General features: G+C 41.1%; 1 protein-coding gene across 3 annotated transcripts in view; it reads left to right on the plus strand.

Moving 5' to 3' along the window:
- The first annotated feature begins 233 nt into the window (after positions 1-233).
- Positions 234-15,073, plus strand: part of ADIPOR2 (adiponectin receptor 2) — a 45,642-nt gene continuing 30,802 nt past the window's right edge. For 2 of the 3 annotated variants that reach the window (XR_005104624.1, XM_037390303.1), the window contains exon 1: positions 234-325. The gene's annotated coding sequence lies outside the window, so the exon portion shown is untranslated. Of the gene's footprint in view, positions 326-9,756; positions 9,820-15,073 lie in introns of those variants that run through there. The other variant, XM_037390304.1, reaches the window with a different exon arrangement.

The raw sequence follows: 15,073 nt of genomic DNA on the forward strand, positions 1-15,073 counted from the left end.
GCGCCAGCTCCTGCCACGAGCGCGGCGGCGCCCGCACGCGCTCCCCCATCCCGCGCGGCCGGGTGCGCGCCCCGTGCGCCTGCGCGGCCCCTCCGCACTACGCTGCCCGAGACGCAGCCGCGCTCGCTCCCCGCGCTTCCTTCCGCGCGCCGTGCGCAGGCGCGGTGGCGCGTCCCGCATTGGCGGCGGGGGCCTCGTGCGATGATGACGGTATAGGGCAGGGAGGAGGCGACGGGGCCGGGGAGGCGGCGGCGGCAGCGGTTGCCGCAGGAGGGGGGCGGCGCGGGGCGGCGGGCAGCACCTCGCGGGCGCCGGCCGTTGCCAGGTGAGTGCCCGGGGGACCACTGGCCCCGCTCCTCACTGGAGGGGCTGTGCGGCCTGGCCGCCGCCCGCGGGGCCCGGGGGCGCTGGCCCGGGGCCGGGCGGCCGCCCGCTCGCCGGGACGGCGAAGGGGAGCGCCCGCTTCCCTCCCGCCGCTCCCCGGGGACGGTGGCGGGTCGGGGGTCGGGGCCGCGGCCGCCCCCGGCGCGGGCGGGTGGCCGTGAGGGCTGGGGGGAGGCCGGCGGTGGCCGCTGCCCCCGGCCGGGGCCGGGTTTCGCCGGCGCGGCGCGGAGCGGGCCCTGCGGGCGGTTGGCCGGGGGCAGGGGTGAGCCGGGCCTGCGGTCAGGTCTTCGCTTAGGGGCACGAAGGAGCACTGGGAAGAGCTCGGCTGGAGGAGGCTTTAGGCGCTCTAAGTGGGTCAAAAGCGCTGTAAGTGGGTCTTGTTTGTAGCCTTCTGCACACTTGTTGCTTGTCAGGGCAGGCAAATGTGCTGTTGCTCCTAAAATCTTTTTATGGAGGCGATAAAAATAATTCCTCCACTTGCACAATATGTGTGAACTTTGCTTTGCCTGCAGAGCTCTCTCTGTGTGTGCTTATGTGTATGTATGTATAAAGGTTGGAGTTATTAACAGTAAATAATGTAAATATTCAACACTAGTGTGACCACAATTTGGATATTGCCGAGTGACAGTTAAATAAACTCTTTAAAAGTGGGGTTTTTTTTATTGTTATTCCTGAGAGAATTAGATATTCATGTCTTGTTTGCTTAGGATGTGCAACAAAGACGTTGAAACATATGGTAATCGACTAGAAGACAAAGAAGATATGACAGCTGTTGTTCTCACTGAGCTTTTCAAGCAGTGTTGGTTTCTTTTTATGTCTGCCTTAGACTTAAAACTCAGTTGATTTAGTGGCTGTAGTAGATGTGCGTGTTGGCATTTAAGAAAACCATTAACATTAAAGTATAACTTTTTTGACATATAAGCTTTGTCACTTTGTGCATGTGAACTATTGTATCCGCCTGTCATGCAGCAGAAAAGCTTTTAGGTATTAGTCTTTATTTAAAGATACGTTTTGTTCTTAGTATGGCATTGAAGTTCATGAAACAGTTGTGTATCGCAACTGTGTTGTGTATTTTTGGAAGTGGACCAGGTTTTATAAAATTAGCCAAGTCCTCCGAGAAAACCCTTCTGGGCATAATCTGGTGTTGAGGTCTTAATGTGTAATTCAAACTCTTGTTTTCACTGCCTTGCTGTAGTCAGTGTCAGGGAGTATTAAATTCTTAGTTCTGTTCTGGCCGTGGTCTTCACAGATCTAGTCTGGAAGTCAGTGAAGAGCTGTGTACTGTACAGTCCTCTCTCGCAGTACTGTTCTACAAATCTTCAGCTTTCAGAGGCCTTTTTGTAGTATTTCAGTAGTGAGGTGCTTGCTTTCTACAGAACCTTAATGTGACTACTTAAAGTTTGGTGGTAGCTGCTGTAACAGAGGAAAAGCATTTATGATCAACAGAAGTGGGTGTTATGTCATGGAGTTATGGGTGCAGCACAGTCATAAAACACAGTCTGTTTTCCTTCTTATCTTTGGCAATGAACGAATATTGTTTATGCAAGAAAGGAAGAGATTGTGTTTTGAGTTTGTTTTTCCTTTTTCTGTGGGGGTACTACCCAGTTTCAGCTGTGAACATTTTATGTTGTGGCTCTTATGTTATAACTTACTACATGTAAACTTTATCTGTACTGTGACACTTAATCCTATATGAAGACTGAGTGTGTGTTAGTAGGCAACTTGAAACAAATTCATTGTTGTGTTGGAAGTGTAAGATTTGTTGATAAAATACGGAAATAAGTCCCTTGTCTGAGCTGATGGCTAAATATGGTTAAATAAGCCTGCGGATAAGGTTGTTGGCAGCTTTGTGGCAGAAACCATGGAGAATAGTTGCTAATGTGGAAAACTGAATTGGAATTAGAGATGGAGCAGTTAAAAGCTGCACCCTGACTCAGGCCAGGCTTTCAAAATTATGCTTTCTGAGTATAAATCAGACTCTTGTCCTTCACACTAGAGTTTTTTTGGTTTGGGTTTTTTTTGGGGGGGGGGCATAGTTAAGCAAAACCTTTCATGCTGAAAATTGCTTCAACTGATCCTTATCTATTATATGCATGTTCTCAAACAAAATGAGATGAGTATAGGAGCTTAAACTGTATCAGGTCTTCAAGAAAGCTAGACACAAACGAAGGGCTCCCCCTTACAACTCCATCGGTGCAAAGACTGGGGTGGGGGTGTATCAGTGCTGTTGAACTGGTGGCATTACTACTGGTTTGCTCAAGTGACTAGTGAGCAGTAGTTTTGGCAATGTGGGTGAGATTCAGACTTGAAGCCTGACTTTTAGATACAAGGTAAAAAGGCTTGAGTTTAGAAAGCTTGTACTTGTTCTAGGCTAAGAGTTTCTGTTGATTTGTCATGAAGGAAATAATTGGGAGAGCATGTAGTGCCAGTGATTTTAATGCTTGGATCTCTGCTGTTATGTCTTCAGTTGCATGTTCAAGGAGCTGTGTCAAGCATTCATGTACAAGAGATAATTAATATTAGACACCAAGAATTTTGCAAGTTTTACAGGTTTCTAGTTGTTGAACTGTATTGACAAAGACACTGTGCAAAGAAACAAGGCTTGCTTTCGGCAGTGGAGATGCTGTCTATGCATGAGGAAAATCTTGATGAGGAAGCTTCAGGAGATCATTGGATTATTATGCAGTCAGCAATTCAAATGCTTAAATAGAAGTAGTTCTGAAATGGAAATAGCAGTTTTGAGTATTTATGATCTGAAAGTGTCTGTGTCTGAGTCATTCAGTGAATTTTCTGGCAGACGGTGTTGGTAGATTTGAAAAGATGTTACACAAGATAATGGTAGCAATTATGAAAAAGTCTTTGGACAGTGTTTAAGGGGAAGAATGTTACTTTAAACTGTATTGATCTCTGATAAAACTGGTTTTAAATACAATGTCTTGTATAAAGGACAAGGCATTTCATTTGGTTGTACTTGACATGGTGACTGGCAGCCTCTGCTTTTCAAAGCAACATGTTTTTCAAGACAAGTTCAATAAAGAAACTGGTTTTCAAAATTATGAATAAGGAGACAAAGTACTATTTCAGCTTCTTCAGAAAACAGATTTGTGAAAACATTTTAACTTTCACTTGTTTACTTGAATATGCTACTACTACTAGAACATTTTACTTTTGAAGTAGGATGCTGCAGACCATTGTGTAGACTAATAAGCAAGAGGTGAATTGTTTCCACATAGTTCCTGTTGCTTTGAAAAGAACGATCTCCTGCCTTCTGTGTGGCAGACTTGAGAGATTCAGACTTTTATCATCAGGTAACTGTAAAACTGAGCTGGAGTTCTGACTTTCCCAGTGATTACATATGTTTTCTGAAAAGTTTATCTCAATGGTTTTCACATAAAAATAAAATCTTTATCCTAGTCCAGTTTGAAGATGAACCTCCAGGTTTCCTTTCAGGACACTGGCACTCTTTTTGTGTATGGAAGACTGCTCACCACGTTGGGATGTGGCAGCTGCTGCGGTGGTAAGCAGATCGCTCTTAGGAATGGAGGTGCACAACTTACACTGCTGTTTCTTGATTTGAGGAGAAGCAAAGAACTTGAATCAAGGAGGTGTTGGCAAAATTAAGGTGCTCAGAATTGTGAAGAGGAATTATTGTATGTTTAATACAACTTGCCCTCTGATTTAACATTATTTTAATTTATAACTTATTTGGAATTTTCAGAACCTCATGGAAATATCTCTGTCCTTCGCTCTGTTTTAAGTGGCATCTGTTTGACTTACATGGCCAGGGTAGGGAGAAAATTACTGTCTAGGTTTTGCTTGATTACTTTTATTTGTAGCCTAATGGTCTCTTGAGCAGATAATATGTTGTAGGGGTGGTGGGTATAAAAAAAAAAAATGACAGTTGTATGTGTTGCATGTAGCCATCATTACTCTCACATTCTAGAGTTGCAGGTCTCTGCTGCTCTGTTAGTGGAGGAGAGTCTCTTTTTCTGGCCATGCAGGATTCTTTGGCCTTCTGTGAACGGCATGTGCGTTAACAAATGTTTTGGGATTTCTCACAGCTGTCTTGTAGCTAAATTGCTTGCAGAAAGGTGTCTTCAAATGTATAGGTAGGTAGATAGAAGGTTCACAGGACATGTAATTAATGGTGTAAAAAAATTTGCAGCATGATTCAGATAAATTTCAGTAGCTGTGAAAATGCAGTGGAGTCTGCTGGGATGTGCCAGCTGCTGTAGCTCTCTGTGAACAGGACTAATTAAGCCCTTGTGAGAACAGAAAATAGTCAGGCACTATTTACAGGAAGAGAGTGCTGGAACAGGCAGAGCTATAATCATTGGCTCTAAAGGTACCTTTAGACAGCAGTAAGCAAGAGAGTAGACAATTTACTTGCAGAATAGGTTGAAAGTCAAGCCTGAATACTTAAAATGGGTATTGCAATGTTCTGCCAGCAAATCTAAGTACATTACAAACTTCTGCAGAGACCTGCTGCAGGAAAGTCTACTTCTTCCCCACCCCCAATTCTTTTATTTCTGGCAGTTTTTTATCTCAGGGTGGTTAGTATTCATATTTCTTCATCTAGTGCTGAAAACCAAACTTACACTAGATACAGACTTCATAATGTTACAACACTGTCTGCATTTGAATAGGTCATGTAAAAGTCCAGCTGCCTTTGCCAACATTAATTGTTTTTTCTAAATATAGCTATGATCATCTGTGTGTATTCAAAGGTAAGATGTGGCTAGCCTGACTTTGTCATACCAAAGCCACTTTTCCTATCAGTTTATCCCATTTTCCTCCTTCTCTTCTTTACCAAATTAAATGCTCTTTTCCCCAACCTATTTGTTTCCATCTGCTTAGAGGATTGCAGAGACTGCTGTTCCTTGTTTGAAGCCAAGGTCAATTGTGCTGCTCTGTTTAGGTCTAGAAGATGACAGCTTATATGCTATAGATTTCATTAGGAGATCACTGCTGTGTTAAACAGTTCCACAGCTTTTACGTAAGAGTCGTTTTGTTGGTAGGATCCTTTAGTGGGCTTTTCTCTGTTTTACTGACAGCATTCTGGTTAGATTCCTGTTTTAGCTCCTTACTGATGAATGTTTATTGCTTGACTAGTATGATTTTCTCAAAACGTCATGTGTTTTAGTAAATTGGATTGTGTATGGGTATTTGAATAAACAGGCTGTTCTTCTTCTGGAGGGAACATGCCATGGACCTTCTATGAAATGTTTTCTTCGCATGATTCTGAAGACTTTAATAAAGGCACTTGTGGTCTTTTGATTTCTTGTGCAAACTACTTGGTGAGTGATACTAGGTTTTGGGACCTGTTACCGTGATAAGGACTTCAAGTCTGCCTATGGCTATATGTTTTTTCTGAGTTTTTGTAAAATGCATGATGAAAACGGGATCGTTGAATTCAGGTGGTAAAAGCTGCCTTCTGAGAGAAATACCACCTCTGTCGTCTTAGATTAAATCTGAATGGTAAAATCCCTTTAGCTAATCTTTAACTCATGCTTGAACTATAAATACTTAGATCTGTGTCTCCCAGTGTGCAGTAGGACTTGTTTTAAAAAGGTGTGCAATGCAGGGATAAGTATAGCTGAAACCAGCTGTACTCTCAGTCCTGAGAGTATTGGCAAGCTTTTACCTGCAGGGAAAGGGGTTTTAGCATTTGGAAGTGGATGGCTAGTAGGACTTGAGATGAAGAACCACTGAATGTGCATTTCAGCTTCTCTCAGCTGATGGTTTAGGTATGCTTTTGTTATGGAGAATATTGCACTCACTGCATTTCCTAGTGGGCTGCTCATGAGATTTAGTGGTTGCCATTCCCTGGTGTAAACTGAAGGATGTACTTTCTCTGTTTTCCTTCCCAATGCTTTAATGTATGTCTTTGTCTCCATGGCTGGTGGTATTTGTGGGCATGTTTTACATAGACAAATACTGGTGGTGTGGAGATAAGTTAGTGGTGGTGGGTCAGGTGCCTTCTGACATGGCAATACAACCAATTTGCTTGTGAAGAACTGTGTGCTTTGCAAATTGCGTTAGTTTAAGCAATTATTTGTGTGTCTGTGTATTCCCTAGAACAGCATATAGCACTGTAAGGCTGATAACAGCAATGTTCTGCTGTTCTCAATGTTAATCTTGTAGGCATTTTTTATTTTATTTTAATGGAACATGGCTGTAGAAATAAAAGGAAGAGCCTATTCATAATTCTTATTAAAGTAGCTATGTGACAAAGTGCCAGTTGTTGGCTTTCTGCCTGCTGTACCTTCAGTGGGGAACGAAATGGACTATTTTCTGAAGTAGGTGTCCTGAGAGTTGAGAAAAGCATAATGGAGTCAACAAAAGCTTTACTTAGTGGTTTTCTGACCTTTATATAGTTCAAGCTAAGAGGAGGATGCTGAAAAAAGGCTTGTGTCCTGATGATCTTAATGTCCATGGTTAAGTGCAACTGTTCTGTGACTTCTTAATAAATGGCAACCATATGAATTCTGCAGCATTAAGGACATAGTTCAATAATAAATGTATTATAAAAATACTTTCCTTTTTGCAAGCTTTACTAATGCAGTGAAGGAAGTTGCTAGGTAGCTTAGACTTGATTTGTAAGATACTTCTTAAAGAGCAATTTTCAAATATGTTTTTGGTATAGAAGAGGAATGCTACATTTCTCTGACTACCTGATAATTATGAATTACTCATGTCACTTCTATGAAGGATATAAAGGAATTTTATTTTTTTTGGTGGTGTGGGTTTTGTTCTTAAGTCCTCTTCCAGAAACACAGAATGTAATTTGCCAAAGCCTCCTTTTCTTACTATGATTTTTCATATGTATACTGGCATTCTTTTATCAACTAGAACTGTAGAGAAGGAAGGTCAGTAATAAAACATCAAAACACTCTGAACCGCAGAAATCCAGTGTTTGATTCAGTAGGAGGTGACATTGCTAAAATAATTGACATGATGTATATTGGTTTTAGCTACTGTATCTGTAAAACTCCTCAAATTTGGCCATGACCCTATACTCTGGAGTTTAAAGGTAGGATATTTCCTGTCTTCTCCTGTGAAGGTAAACTCAGGATTTCAAGTTAAGCTGGATAGAGAGCGAGAGAGGCTGACCAAGTTTCATAGCACTTGCATAAATGTTTCTGTCCAAAACATCTAACTAGCGCGTGATGCTGTTGAAAATGCCAGTTATGTCAACTGATTTGGAAGGACTCCAGTATACGGGTCAGTGTAGTGAAATGGAGATGATAACACAAGGCTATCAGAGACGATACTGAAAAATCTCAAATACTTGGATAAGGTCAAGGTTGATATAACAAGTGCAGCTCTGCATGACTGTGGATAACCTAGGTCCACTTCAGGTTTTGAGCAGTGGAGTTTTAAAATGCTGTGGGAAAAGCAGTACAAGATGTTCTCAGGACGACATTGGTTTTTCATTCTTCCATGTAAGCCCTTTCCATCTGACTTTTTCTGTATCAGTTAACCAGTTCAAATACCCCCTTGTTACACATCACAGTAAAGTCATTGTGAAAAACAAAGCATGATCACAGAACCCATGACTGTTTTACTCTGAAAACTCATGTCTTGGCTCTGTTTCAATAGTTCATTATTATGGAAGTGCCTGAGGGCTAGTCCGCCTGCAAGACTCACATGAATATTTTGTACATTCTAAGGTCATCCTTGAAAAGGTACAGTTCCACATTCCTGTTCTTTTAGCAGTAAGTATGATGTGTCCAGTAGTTCTTGTAGTACCACCTGAAATCTTACCACTCTTTGAGAGGCCTTATCCTATGTAGAGATTAAAATTCCCTGAAAACTCGATGCTTCTTTCTTGGAGATCCGGTTCTGAAGTAACAGAGTATTTGAACACTTTATAATTCCAAGCCAAAGGAACTCCTGAACTGGGTTGTAATATAAGTCTTTGTAATAAATGAACAGTTTATGAGCATATTATTTGTTACAACATTCAAAGTCACGGGTAACAGTGGTGGTATTTGGGGTTGACCAATGCATAGTCGCATAATTCCTGTCATAGAATGACGTTTAACCATGCTAATGATGAAGTAATTGAGAATTGCTGGCACTTAAAATTAATTACTAGGCAGACATAAAAAGGAAAGCTGTAGAATGTATGCATTACTGCTGCTTGCATTGGAGACTGCTTCTTCAGGGGATGTGACAGGTAGTAGACCTGTATCAGCATATTGTGCTGATGGCAACCCAGTTGCTATGCAAGCATGTAGGATGTGTACGCTAAAACTGCTTCTCCTCAGTGATTGTCCAGCTGTCTTTATTAATCTTTGAACTTTGGATTTGATTGTGCTGAAAATCTTGGATCATCTGGTAAGTTGTCTAGAGAATTGGTTATACTAGGAGGCAAGTGGTCTGTCAGTGAAAACCAGTTCTATTTTCTGCTGGAAATACCGAGTAAGGAAGCCATACAACTGTAAAACTTTAAACTGTTGGGTGTAAGACTTTGTATAGAAATATTACCAGCACTTACTGTACATGATGTAATACGTGTAACATTTAAGCCAGCTTTTCTGTTTTGTGTCCTATTTGCAGGATGGATGAAGTACGTTGTGTAACTTACAAACCTTCCCTCCTCTGCTTGAGTGCAATGAATGTCAGTTTGAAGTTGGCATGTGAGTGCTGTATGCTTTACAACTCCAGTGACACAAGATCCTAAGATAAACTCAGCCTTCGTTTAGGGAAATTTTTAGGCTCTAACAACATGCCATCAAGTGAAGCAGAGAAAATGGAAATGGGTTACAGGAAAAGTCCTCTGCATTCCTTGCTGTTTTCATGCTGTAATATTTATGTCATAGAGGGTCTCTCCCAAGCTCTGATTTCAAACTTCCGTGTAGATCAAAAGCAACATTATATATGGCTTGACAGAAGTCCTTTCTGACTAACGTTAGGTGACCTGAGGCAGATTAACTTGCGGATTAATGTATTTGACAGTAATAAATCAGTTTTAACAAGTAGCAAAGCAGAGATTTGTTTGGCAGAGTTTGAATAAAATATGGAATCTGGAGTTACATTGAGCATTTTATGGAGAATGATGTAGCTGAGATAGTTAAAAAAAAATTCCTGCTTTTCTTGGTTTTGTGCTGATTCCTCTTTATAAAATTCATATGTGTTTTATTTAAGTCAAAGTTGTTATCTTGGTGAGTGAGCCTACAGAAATCAAAGGTTTCTAATTTAAATGGAATGCATGCATTTGTGATCCACTGTAAATGTTTACAAGCTGCTGTATAATATATATACTCCTAAGGACTTTTTTTCCCCCTGTCTGTGTACATTTATTATCTAGTTTTAGGACAACTTAGAGAAACAGCCTTCATGTTGATTTCACATCCTTCTTGTAGGAATCTTGGACATTAACTTTACCAAGCTTTAATTCAAACGTCAAGAACCAGAGGCAAGTTTAAGGTGAGAGAAATTAATCTATGTTTCTTCATAGGTAGCACAGCTGTTTGTCAGAGAGTAGTATCAAGTTAGAGATTAGGAATACTGGGTGTTTTTGAGAAGTGTATTTTAGTGGTTGACTGTTGTATGTTTCCTTATTCATGAGAGAAGGTAAAAATCATTGTGTTTAATAATCTGTATGCAAGAACAAATACTGGGGCACACCGAGTGTTTTGATTTCCTTGAGCCTCTGGAAAAAGGCAAGTCATTCTATTGAAACTTGGAATTCCAAAATAGTTGTAATATAAACAAGGCTGGGTCAAACAAGAAATCCTTCTGGCTCAGGATCCTACCTTCATTGTGGAGCTGCTGCTTAAGCTTCTGCCCCGTGAGACTCAGACCACCCTCTTGTGTGTAACCCAAGCAGACCATGCGGTACCCACCAGGTCTGCCTACAAGCCATGCTACAGAAACATCTTTACATTCTCATGCTTGCTTTGCTCAGCTTTCTTGCCCTTGTGCCCCACCCATGCGCAAAGTGACAAGGCTCCTGCCTGATGAGAAACCAGGAAGCTTTGGACTGGCTTGTGCTCAGCAAAGTGTGTATTTCACTGGGGATTAGTTGATGGGTAGTGTGAGAGTTGTGCTAGGGGTGCACTCAGGGTATGATTCCCTTGATGTATCTCTCTGCTGCAGAGTGAGATCCTGATAAGCATATGCCAAATGTGCCAGGTTGCAGCACCTCCTACTGAGGCTCTTACTGTGTTTTGTCCCTAACCTTTCTATTTATACCCTTTGAGTCTGAAGCCTGGCCAAGTTGTGGGACCACCTACTGGTCCCAGCCAAGCTAGCTATTCAGGGGAGAAGGAGGAAACTTGGCAAATGAGGTTCTGGCAGCTACAGGGTTTTTCTATTCCCTTGTCCTCTTTTGTAAGTTGCTGGCTAAAGCATGTCTCCGATCCCTTTAGGGATTTGTTGGCATTGCTAGGGTGCTTTGCCCGGTGTCTCTGAGAAACGTTCTATTTCAACCCTCATCCTTTTTTCCATGGAGTTTTTCATTTTCTGTCTCATAATCATTTGACTTTTTCCCTGTTTTGTCTTGGTTTTATTCATTAGGCCCCTTGCTGTCCTTCCTTGGAGAGGACCATAAAGTTTTAGTAAGGATGCCCATCCCCTAAGGGAGAAAATAGCTTCTAGAGCATGAATATGCAAGCAATATAGGGTAGACATGCACTGGTATTTAGGGCCTTCTAGAGCTAGCGGTGGTTTCATGTGCTTGATACCCTTTGATGGATTCATCCTGTGTGTTTGTCCAGTTTCCCTGTGAATCCTCATCTTGTAGCAAGGAGTTCCAAGGTTTACCTGCTTGATGTGTCAAGAATAACTTATTTTTGTGTTTGAGGTTGCCATCTGCTAACTCTGTGACCCTACCTTGACTGACAGGCAGTGCTTGGTATTTTAACTTTTTCTTGTTTTGGGTGGTGGTGCTGTTGTAGGCATGGAGATTGGGAAACGTTGTGCTGTGTTGAAATCTTACTGCAACATTGAGTGGTCAGCTGCAAATCCTTTCTCAAATCATTTGGTAAATGTGTAAAATGTGATCTAAAACTTCTGAATTATTACTGATTGAGTAGCATGTGATAAAAATAGATACCAGGTTTTGTATTTCATAAATGCAAGGCTTGGGACACTTTGTACTCTTGTTTTCTGAGCTACAGTTGCTTGCTGGTCTATATAGGTCACGACTTGCCTGGTTGTCTGGCAGATCAGTTGTCCTCGAAGACTGTACTTATGCTCTCTTCTAGTGTACTAAATTCTCAGTGCTGATTATTGACTTTTCTTAGGGCTTAGAAATCTGTTGGTGTCTACTTTTTTTTTTTCCCCGAAAGCTTGCATGCCATTACTGTGCTGTCAATAATGGAAAAACCTTTTGTGCTTTTCATAATAGTATACCTGGGGATTTTAGAAATGGATAAGGCAGTGTTTATGCCTGTTTATATCTGACCTTCTGTATAGAGTTCTTGGCTAGGTTTCCCAGTACATACATCTTTGGTATACAGATAAGTGGTTGGCTTCTACATATAGCATTTGGTCTCTACTGAGAAGCGTGGCAGGCATTTTCTCAGTATTGATGATAGCTGGCTGTCTGTGTACATCAGATGAATGTGAAGAGCTGTGTTGCCTCTCAGTCACAGCCACAGGCTTGATAGTCTTTGCATCGAAATTACACTAGATTATTCTCTTTCTGTAAGAAAAATAAACTTATACTATAATGCGATCCCTATTTGCTAACTCCTTGACAGTAGGAGTTTTGTCAGCATAAGGTATTCTTTCCACCTTTCCAGAGTAGTTTATCTGAATAGTTTTACATGTATTAACACCCCTTACAGATGCAGTTGGGCTAGAGTAAGAGTATCTTCAGTGGGTATTTGAAAACTAGGACAAATAACTATTCAGTAGTTTGCTGACCCAATTCTTGCTCTCTACTTGTGTTCCTTCTGTCTGGGCCCTTGTCCAGGAAATCAACCCAAATTCCTACCCTTCCTACTCTTAAAAGTGTGGATGTTTATCAACTTGGCCATGTTTCCTTCCTTTTCTTAGGGTTTCTTAAAGAAATTGAGTGTCTTCTGTGATGTCTATAACTTCTTTTTCAAACAAAGTGCAGACAGTGACTGCTTAGCTCAGTTTTTTGTGTTTAGGCATATATGAAAGGCCCTTTGGTACAAAACAATATTGACTGGGTCACCCTGGCACAAAGAGTTCCCTCTGGGGAAAGAATGTGTTACAAGTTCAGATGGCCCATTTGGTTGCTTTTCCTGGGGCTGTTTCAAACTTTGTTATTATATTGGAATTTTCCTGTGACATTTTAAAGACTAACAGTGCTCTTCAGAGTTGCAAAATGGGAGGAGGAATGGAGGACTCTGTCCACATTGTTCCATTTTTGTTTATGGGTGAAGGGGAAGTACCCGTTGTGTGTTTGTATACAAAAATAATGTGTGAAAGTAAAGCCAAGAATTTATTTATTAGTATAATAGAAATCTTAACAGTTTGACTCAAGAATCATTAGTCTAGGCAGTTCTTAAAGAAAAAATTAACAAGTTGCAGTTAGAGTACTTACCTGCATTTGACAACATTTTCTTGTATGTAAAATTACCACATATACTTTTTGGCTTCTGTCCCTTCCTCTGGAGTTTGTTTCACTCTTCCATTGCTGCTCTGAGTCTTTAAGTTAGCAGCTTTGGACAGCTAGAGAGGATAATGTGAGGTTGTCAGCCTTGGGAGTAGTTTGTTGGGAGGAGTATGATGTTAATGTTGCCTGTTTCTCCTTCCTCCCTCTAGGATGCACTTGGAGTTTTTTTGCTTGCTTGCTAACATGCTTTTACACCTCTTTTTTTCTTTCTTCATTGGTCTCTGCAGCTCCAGGTTATGTCTGAATTTACTAGATACGGTGCCTCTTATGTATGCTGGTTTCTATGTTTCTTGTTACCCCTAAAGCCAGGCTTGTTCAGCTCCAGGTCTGCATTTTTTTTTAACTGACCATTAGTGAATTGTCTATAGCCACGGGGTCTCTGGTGGCAAGCGTGTGCCCCACGTCTTATCCCACAGCTGCACTCCTCTGCACCACATCCCGTCTCTGCATTTTTCAGGGCCCCTGTTGCCATACTAGACCAGTTACTTCTCCACGTCATTGCAAAGGCCTCTTTCTGTGGAGGGTAGCTAGAGCTTGTGGCTCTATGCAAAGCTTATGGCTTGCTGCTGGCACTGGTAGTGCTGTATTTACAGGGCTGCATGGTTATGATTTCCCCCTCTTGTTTGATGTCTGCAAATCCCTGCTGACCACCCGTGAGTCGAAGAAGGGTGTGCAAACCCTCTTACGGCTGCAGGCACCCGAGCAGGACTGAGTGAAGGATCCTGGAGGCATCTTCTCTTTTCCGCTTCTCTTGCCTTGTGGTGACCTGTGTAGGTCTGAGGGTGGACAGTGGTGCTTTATTGTGATATATAGCTATTGTTAATTAGTGTAAGTGCTACACATAGTCTTGTGTCTTCCTTTATGAATTACAGTAAATGCTGTCTTCTGTGGTAAAGGTAACCTGGATGTCTTAACTGCAACTTTTCCTGGTTTATGCGAAATCATGGGTTTGTTCCTGTTTTGTAATAACGTATTTATAGGTATAAATATTGTGTCTATTTCCTTTGAGGATTTTTTTTGCTTAATCTCCTGTTGCTATCTTCTGTTGTGAGTTATCTACTGTAAATAGTTTGACATAACAATCTTCATTTTTCCTTTAATGGTGCTGATTGTCATTCATCCAATGTTACAGCCAATCCTCGTTTTACCAAACAAGCAGTGTAGCTCTGTTATCAAACTGTGGATTACACTTGCATAGTTTAAAGTAGGGACAGTATATATTTTCACTGGAAGTATATAGGAGTGAAGTATTCCTCATTGCCACAGCTCACTTACATCCCCCTCCCGAGACAATTCCAATGTGTATTTTAGGGGGCTTTTTTGGTTGTTTGGTTTTTTTTAGTTGGAAAAGACATGGATTGCACCTTCCCCCCCCCCCCCCATCCACGGCTATCTGAATGCATCAGTAAGTGATATTAAGTCACATAAAACATCTAATGTTTTTATTCCCAAAATGTTTCATGGTTACTTGGAGCATATTTATGACCTTAAACTGTTTCAGACTTTACGTTTTTCACTAGCATAGCTGTGCTGATTAGACTACAGGCTGCAGCTATACTAGCAAAAACCTCCACAGGGAACACAGTTATGCTAGCAAAAGGTGTTATGCCAAGATTGTTAAACAAACCACAGCAAGATGACTTTGTGTGAGTAACTTGGTCTAGGTCCTGTAGATGTGCTTTGAGTTGAAGCTACATCCCTACTTAAAGGGTTTTCATGTATATTGATAATAATTTTGGTTCTTAGAAATTTAGCAATAATCTCACAGGGTATTGTAAGTAGACTGTGGGTGTTTTGCCATCTCTCCTTAGTTATAGGACTATCAAAAGTAAAAGATTAACTTAACATTTTGACTCTTGAATTAAATCAGTGATGTATTGTGATATCAGTGTCCTTGGTCTTGTTCCAGAATTTGAGATGATTTCAAAACAACGTTACTAGGAAAGAAATACAGATCTGAAAGAGTAGTACTAAATGTTCAGAGGCCAAAAGTTCATTTCAGCTGATTTCTTAACTCTCAACAATTATTATCTTTTAAAAAACAAATTATTCTCTGGCTATTGTATTAAGGAACTTAAGATATGTAAT

Source organism: Falco rusticolus, chromosome 5, assembly GCF_015220075.1.
Source record: "Falco rusticolus isolate bFalRus1 chromosome 5, bFalRus1.pri, whole genome shotgun sequence".
Taxonomy (NCBI): Eukaryota; Metazoa; Chordata; class Aves; order Falconiformes; family Falconidae; genus Falco; species Falco rusticolus.